Source organism: Pyrus communis, chromosome 5 (assembly GCF_041283825.1).
Source record: "Pyrus communis isolate YQ-2024b chromosome 5, ASM4128382v1, whole genome shotgun sequence".
NCBI classification, from domain to species: domain Eukaryota; kingdom Viridiplantae; phylum Streptophyta; class Magnoliopsida; order Rosales; family Rosaceae; genus Pyrus; species Pyrus communis.
Window position 1 is genome coordinate 19,783,052 of NC_142569.1, and position 8,025 is coordinate 19,791,076.

Below are 8,025 nucleotides of genomic sequence, written 5' to 3' on the forward strand. Positions count from 1 at the left end.
GAACCCTCCTTTCTCTATTTATAGTAGCAAAACCCAATCCTAACCATACTCGAACTAGGACTCCTTACCCCAATCCATCTTATCTCGGCCAATCCCACTTGTATTAGGATTTTGAATTCAACCTCTTACTAGGCCACATTCACTTCCACTTTCCAGTATCCTTATCTGGCCAAGAATCCTTACTGCATCAGGACTTAACCACTTCATTCATCTACTTCGCAATAAGCCCCACTTACTTCCTATTCATCTGGAATATTCTTTTCCAAACAGGGCTTGGCCAACTTTTAGTTAGGCGGCCCATGAACCGACTTATTTGTAGAAATCCTCGAACAAAGCTTCTGGGCCAAGAACAATTCCATACTCGGCCCAACCCAATAATTTTAGGTCCAAACAAATATTTTAACATATTGTTTTTAAAAATAATAGGCATAAAATTTAATTTTTCTTGAACTTTGAAAAACAAAGAACACATTACATTTTTTGATTGAGTCCAATCAAAAAGTTGGTATATGAGGTATTGAGTACCTAAGTATTATAGCACACCTCTGATTCAAGTACCAAGTTTGATTCTTCTAGTGCACCTTTGGTTTAGGTTGAAGATTGGTTTCTAATTAACCTTTGATTCAGGTGGAAGGAAAAAACGAGAACGAAGAAAAAAGTTGTAAACAATTGCTTTCATCGGGTTTTCTTTTTCTTTCCATTACATGTGCTTTTGTTATTTTTGGTACGTATCGTATTGATCCTGTCTTTTTCCGTTCCAGTGGTTGTGCCTTTTCAACAACATTGAAGACTTGAAATAATAGCCATGCTAAGATGATGATATTTGTCAATTTGTAATTGATTGAGTTAGTTGTGATTGGAGATTGTTAGAGGGCAATATAGTTATTGTAATTGTAAGAATGGTTTCTATAAAACCATTGTGTATTAATCATTTGATATTAATGTGAAATATCCGAAGTTTACAATTTCTCTCTCTCAAATCTCTCTCTTCTCGTCTATCTCTGTTTTCTCAATTTCATAGCTCTAGCACATATTCTGAAAGGGTATTATGGTATCATAACTGGCCATGCCTTGTGGCCATGTCCGATCTTGAGGTCTTCCGTTAGTTTTTTGCTGTTCTCAATCTCCAATTTTCTGCGATTTGGGTTCTTGCAATCGATGTTCTATTGCAGTATGAATTCTTAAAGGTGTTTTGGGATTTTCTGGGTTCTTGAAGGTGTTCAAGCTTTCTCTTGAATTCTTGAAGGTGTTCGAGTTCATCTGATTAGGTGATATTGTTTCTTTCATATTACATATTTCAGGTTCTTGCTTGTGATGCAATGTGGATTGATTGAATCTAGTTATATTTGGTATTCTGCAAATTTTTTATTAAATCTTGAATGTTGGGGTTTTCTACAAGTTAGATGATTTTTGTGAGATTTGTGTTCAGACTTTCATGTTCTTGGACTCAGAGTGAAGTTTTTTTTTCTTTTTTTTTTTTTTAATCAAGAAAGTGTCATTCTTTCTTGAGTCTTAAGAAATTATCAGTCTTTCTATACATTGTTTGCTGAAAAAGTATCATTCTTTCTAGTTGAAATAAAATCTTACAGTGTTTCTTCAAAGATTTGTGAAAATGTCTAATTCAGTGGTTAAAGTAGAGAATTTCTTAGGTATGCTCACAATAAAGCTGAAAGATGATAATTTCTTGAAATGCTCATTTCAATTTACGGCTGTTTTGAAAGGTCATAAGTTATTTAGTCATTTTGATGGCACAACTGTGTGCCCACCAAAATTTGTAATTCATACAGAGACTAGAGTTACAAAGGAAATAACACAAGCTTTTTTTGGGTTGAGAGTCAACTGATATGGCATTGCTTAGTTTGTTATTAGCAACACTCTCTGATGAAGCTATGGAATATGTTCTAAGATGTAAAAATGCAAATGAGGCCTGGTCTAATATGGTTGACAGATATGCTTATGTGTCAAAATCTAAGGTGAATCATTTAAATACTAAGCTTCATACTATTCAAAAGGATCTGATTCCATCGATAAGTATTTGTTAAGGTTGAAAAGTATAAGAGAACAACTAAGTGCTGCAAGGGAATTTGTTTCTGATAATGATGGAATGATAGTTGGTCTTGCTGGTTTGCCAAAAGAGTATGCTATTATCAGGACTGTCATTTTAGGCAGAGAGTTATCTACTACTTTAACAGAGTTTAGGGCTCAACAATTCTTGGTTCTGAGAAAGTACTTGACGGGAAAATTTCTTAACAAAAAAATATGTCTAAATTTTACAGTGAATGGTCTAATTGTACAAGTGGTTCTTCTAGCAACAATTCTAAGGCTTCTAGTTCATCTTCAAATCCACAAGAGCATAGTCATATTCCTTCTACAAATGCTGGAGTTATTATTCCTAGTGCTTATAATTACAATCCTACTCAGGTTCCAATTCAATTTCCTCCTGAAACTTACATTCCTCCTGGATTTGAACCAAAGCAACCAGCTCCATTTTTCTCAAATGCCATATGGCTATGGGGTTGTTGGTGGCACTAACAATAATTCTGGTTCAAGATTCCTTGCAAATGGTTATCAATTTGGCTCTACATATAAGGAAAAAACAGTTTTAAGAATAATGGTGGTTACAAAGGTAAAGGGTATAATTATGGTGGTTTTAGGGGAAGTATATTGGTAGTTGGTCTGATAATACTCAAAATATAACTAATATTGCCATTGAGTGTCAAATTTGTAACAAGAGAAGGCATATTGCAGCTGATTGCTTTCAAAGGAACACTGGTTCTCCTTCTCAAGGTTTCATGCTAGAATGTCAAATCTGTGGTAAAATAGGGCATTCAGCTCTGGAGTGTTTTCACATAGGTAATTCACTTATTAGGGACAGCCTCCACCTCCTTCTCTGAATGCAATGGTAGCACAGCAAACATCACAATTTCATCCAAATAATTCTTGGATTGTTGACACTGGTGCATCCCACCACATGACTGCAAATATCAATTCTCAGGCTCAAGTGCAACCTTTTGAAGGTTCTAACAAGACTATTGGAAATGGCACAGAGTTGTCTGTCAAAAATATTGGACCCATATCTCTTAAAACGAATTCTCATTCTCTTGTTCTTAAAAATGTGTTACATATACCTAAGTTTGCTAGAAGCCTATTATCTGTTAAACAGTTATGTGCTGATAATAGGTTTATTTATGATGAAACTCAATTCTTTGTGCAGGACAAGAAGACAAGGCAGATACTGTATCAAGGAAAAAGTAGGCTACAAGAGCTGTTTCACATACCAGTTGTTCATCAATCTCAGGGATTGCAATCAGTTTTTCAGAATTCAAGTGCTCTTCTTGGTCAGTTAGTAAAATCAAATGTGGGGGATCAAAGACTAGGCCATCCATCAAATGAAACATTGTCTAGAATGTTAAAGTAGTCAAATGTAAATGTGTCTTTAGATAAGAATCATAGTGTCTGTACTCCTTGCTTGAAAGGAAAAATGTCTAGAATTCCATTTCCTTCTAGGGTTAATCATTGTTTGGTTCCTTTTGCAAAATTACACATAGCTATTAGGGACCATCACTTGTAAAATCTCTAGAAGAGGACATATATTATATAATATTTGTGGATGAATATACAAGGTTTGTTTGGATTTGCCCAATGTGCAATAAATCTGGTAGTTACTCAATTTGGGACTAGAATCAAATTTTTTCAAAGTAATGGTGGAGGGAAGTATACAAGCAAATCCTTCTCTACATTTCTAAAAACTAAAGGAATACAACAAATGATTTATTGTCCTTATACCCCTCAACAAAATGGAATTGCTAAGAGGAAGCATTGACACATAGTTGAGACTACTATCACTTTGTTGACAACTGCTAGTTTATCTCTTGAGTTCTGGTATCTAGCTTATGCTCATTTTGTGTTTCTTATAAACAAAATGCCTTGTCAATTATTATCAATGAATTCTCCATACAAGTTATATGATAAGTATCCAAATTTGACTGCATTGAAGATTTTTGGCACTTCAGTATATCTTTGGCTTAGACCATATAATTCAAATAAGCTGCAAGTGAGAACTGAAAGATGTACATTCTTGGGATATTCAATAGGATGAAAAGGTGTGATTTGTTGTAACATAAATACTCAAAAGTGCATTATCTCAATTCATGTAACTTTTTATGAGATTGTATTTCCATCTCTTCAAAAACATTGTGCTCCAATGGTTAGACAGTCTATGCCAAGTTTAACATTACGATGAGCGGGCGAGAAGCCCTCTCCCTTTTAGTCGGGGTTGGAAAAGGCATTGCTTCGTTTCGTTCATCAATCGTTTCTCTTTGGAAGAATCAGGATGAGGCAGAGCCTGTTTCAAAGAAGTTACTATAGTAATTCCAATTCCAGTTTCAACTCATAAAGTAGACTTAGAGTCTCGGATTGATTCTGGTTCAATGTCTACTCAACCTGTGAATAAATTTAATAATGGTTCTACATCTCTTGGTAATTCTAGGAATTCAAGTGTGAGAAGTCTAAGTACAAGTGTAGAACAGTCTTCATCACGCCATACTCTTTTCAATTACGATGATACATCTCATTTGCTTCCTGTCCTTGATTCAGCACAACTTCAGGTACTCCTTCCAATATCTCCATGCTCTTCAATAAATAGTGTATCTCATGATTCTGAGCATGTCAATAGTTCTATATAGATAACTAAACCTAAACAAGGCTTCAAACTAGAACCATATCAAGGAAAAATTATGTAACATATTGTAGACATCGAAATTTCAGTCAAACAAACGTTGACCAATGCATTAAAATTACAACCTTTATTCATTTCACCTACATCACACACTCATTTCACCTACAAACTCCATTCATTTCACCTACATCACACACTTACTTCACCTACCAACTTCGTTTATTTCACCTACAACATCCACTCACTTGACCAAAAAAATGGATGATGGTGATTCACTCTCAAAGCCTATAAATAGGCTTCTCCATCAAGAGAAAAATGAGGAATTTACATCACACCAAAATCTTGAAGCTTTGAAACTCTAAAGCTCTCAAGCAAATCCCGAAGGATCAGTAAAACCCTCTTCATTCTTCGTCAAATCCTCCTTCAAGATCAAGCCTCGACGGCCCTTGAAGAAATTTTCCTCAACCTTCGAGATCAAGCCCCGACGACCTTTGAAGACACTTCCATCAACCTTCGAGATCAAGCCCTGACGGCCCTTGAAGAAAGTGTTCATCGTTCATCACCTGTTCATCCTAAGATCAAACCCTGACGGCCCTTTGGATCAACAGCTCATCCACAAACCTACACCTTACGAAGATAGAATCAGAGGATCAAATTACAAAGAGATTGTAAACCCAAAATCATTAATACAAAATATATTTTGTACACGTATTCTTGTTTAAGGAAAATTCATGTTTACAAATTTGGCACGCCCGGTGGGACCTCTACCTCTCATCTCTATCCCCAAATCATCAAAAAGTGCAAATGGCATCAAGAAATGATCAAGATGTTCCTGCGATCAAAGCAAAGAACAAGAACATCATCGCCACAAGTAGTGATACTTCGGGCATCACAACCCAAAGCAAGGCAAGAGCTATTTTTGTCGCGGCTTCCACCCCTGCATTAACTCTGTCAAAAGAAGAAGAGCACATGAGGCACGAGCCTGTGATCACCTTAGCCTCGCTAAGGGCGCCAAGAGGGGAGAACCCGAGGAAATACCTAGAGTCCCTACTCTCCGATGCTGACTCAAGCAGCAGTACAACCATGCAAGTCATGACCATTGGAGCAACTTCAACCGAGGAGCAGCTAGCTCAAATGAATGAAGCAATCGCAAAGCTCACACGAACTGTGGAAAAGAAGGACTTGTAGATCGTCCCACTCGTCAACTAACTAGATGCGCGGCTCGACGTGAAAGTCGACCCAAATGTTGGTCCATTAAAGAAAGAAGTCGACGAAGAAGATAAGCCTCCAGCGGAGAAAGTCGAAGAGAAGCTGAAGCTAGACCAAGCAACGGCATTTGTGGGATCTTTCTCCATCCAGCAACTACAGGAAATGATCACAAGCACCATCAAGACATAATACGAAGAAAGCTTACATGACTCCGTACTGTACTCAAAACCTTACTCTAAGAAGATTGATGCTTTGAAAATGCCAAGGGGTTATCAGCCCCCAAAATTCATGCAGTTCGATGGAAAAGGCAACCCAAAGCAACATGTCGCCTATTTCATTGAAACTTGCAACAATGTTGGGACAGAGGGAGACTACCTCGTCAAACAATTCGTGCGTTCCCTGAAAAGTAATGCTTTTGACTGGTACACTGACCTCGAACTCGAGTCTATCAACAGTTGGGATCAGCTAGACAGGGAATTCCTCAACCGCTTCTATAGCACTCGCCGCACTGTAAGCATGCTAGAGCTGACCAGTACGAAACAGTGGAAGGATGAACCTGTCGTCAACTACATCAATAGATGGCACTCCTTAAGTCTGGATTGCAAAGATCGGCTTTCTGAAACCTCCGCCATTAAAATATGCGTTCAAGGCATGCACTGGGGGTTACATTACATCCTCCAAGGCATAAAACCGAGAACATTTGAGGAACTGGTAACTCGTTCCCACGACATGGAGCTGAGTATCCCCAATCACAAGAAGGAGCCGAACACTAGCTTCAAGAAGGATAAAGTGTTCGCCCCAAATGTAGACAAGACTGCGAAGAAGCCCGCTAAGGAAGCTTTCACCATCAACACTACCCCCATCAAGACCTCCTCAGTGCCCATCAAGATCTCCTTCAAGAAGAAAGCAAACGAGATAAAGAAAGGTGAGCCTTCTCACACCCAAGACAGGTACAATAGCACCTTGAAGGAGCTGGAACAGAAAACGTACCCTTTTCCTGACTCTGACATGGCTGCAATGTTAGACGACTTGTTGGAAAAAAAGGTGATCGAGCTACCCAAATCCAAGCATCCTGAAAAGATGAATCGCATAAACGATCCTAGGTACTGCAAGTACCATCGCATTGTGAGCCATTTTGTTGGCAAGTGCTTCGTTCTTAAAGATCTCTTCATGAAGCTAGCACAACAAGTACAAATTGAGCTCGACCTTGACGACACGGCCGTAACACATACCACTACAATTGCGTTTAGATCGTTCGATCCCGTGCCTCTCCAAGCAACACCTGACCATTCCCGTGAATGCTCAAGCTGCACAGCACTTCCTGCACAACCATCACCGAGGGAAAGCGACCAAGATGCACATATCGATGATGTAGAAGGATGGACATTGGTAACCTACAAAAAGACAAGGAAGCCAAAACCACGAGTCATACAGCCAAAGGTGGAACAAAGAGGAAATCACCACCGCCGCAACAATAGGAAGCTTAAAAGAAACAAAAAGGTTGATAAGACAACATATGCTGGGAAACCTATGGAGCAGGAGCCACGCATTCCCGTTTCCTTGCACGAGTACTTCCCAAAGGACTTTTTCCAACAGTACACTACCATCGCCTGTCACATGGTTGAAGTAGAAATAGAAGAGCCCTCAAAAGGCAAAGATATCGCCACTGAGGTAGAAATGACCCTCACACCCGAAGAAGGTCTGTCAACACACTTTAGCATCGAGGAAGCACTACAATTGCCAAAAAAGATGTGAAGAGTACTAGCAGCAGTCTTGGCAAGTCCCGGCAACCACGAAGTGCAAGAAAGTAATGACAAAGGCTTGAAGCTTCAGCCACATGAATGTGCCACATGTTGTGCCACCCATGACGCAATCAACTTCACTGACGAAGACTTACTGCTGGGTTCAAAGTCTCACAACCGTCATCTCTTCATCTCAGGGTACGTAAGGGAACACAAAGTCAACTGCATGCTTGTTCATGATGGGTCGGCCATAAACATCATGCCAAGAGCAACAATGACCACAATCGGCATCAGGGTGGATGAACTATCCCTGAGCCATCTGCTGATCCAGGGTTTTAACCAAGGAGGACAAAGGGCGATAGGCATGATTCGAGTAGAGATGATCATCGGTAAGCT

General features: G+C 39.0%; 1 long non-coding RNA gene and 1 pseudogene across 1 annotated transcript; both read left to right on the forward strand.

Moving 5' to 3' along the window:
• Positions 1–526: 526 nt before the first annotated feature.
• Positions 527–3,636, forward strand: LOC148696947 (uncharacterized). Its single transcript, XR_015962932.1, has 2 exons — positions 527–1,268; positions 3,215–3,636. It is a non-coding gene; the product is annotated as an uncharacterized LOC148696947 (long non-coding RNA).
• A 1,715-nt stretch (positions 3,637–5,351) lies between these two features.
• On the forward strand, positions 5,352–7,642 carry LOC148696948 (uncharacterized; annotated as a pseudogene).
• The last annotated feature ends 383 nt before the right edge of the window (positions 7,643–8,025 follow it).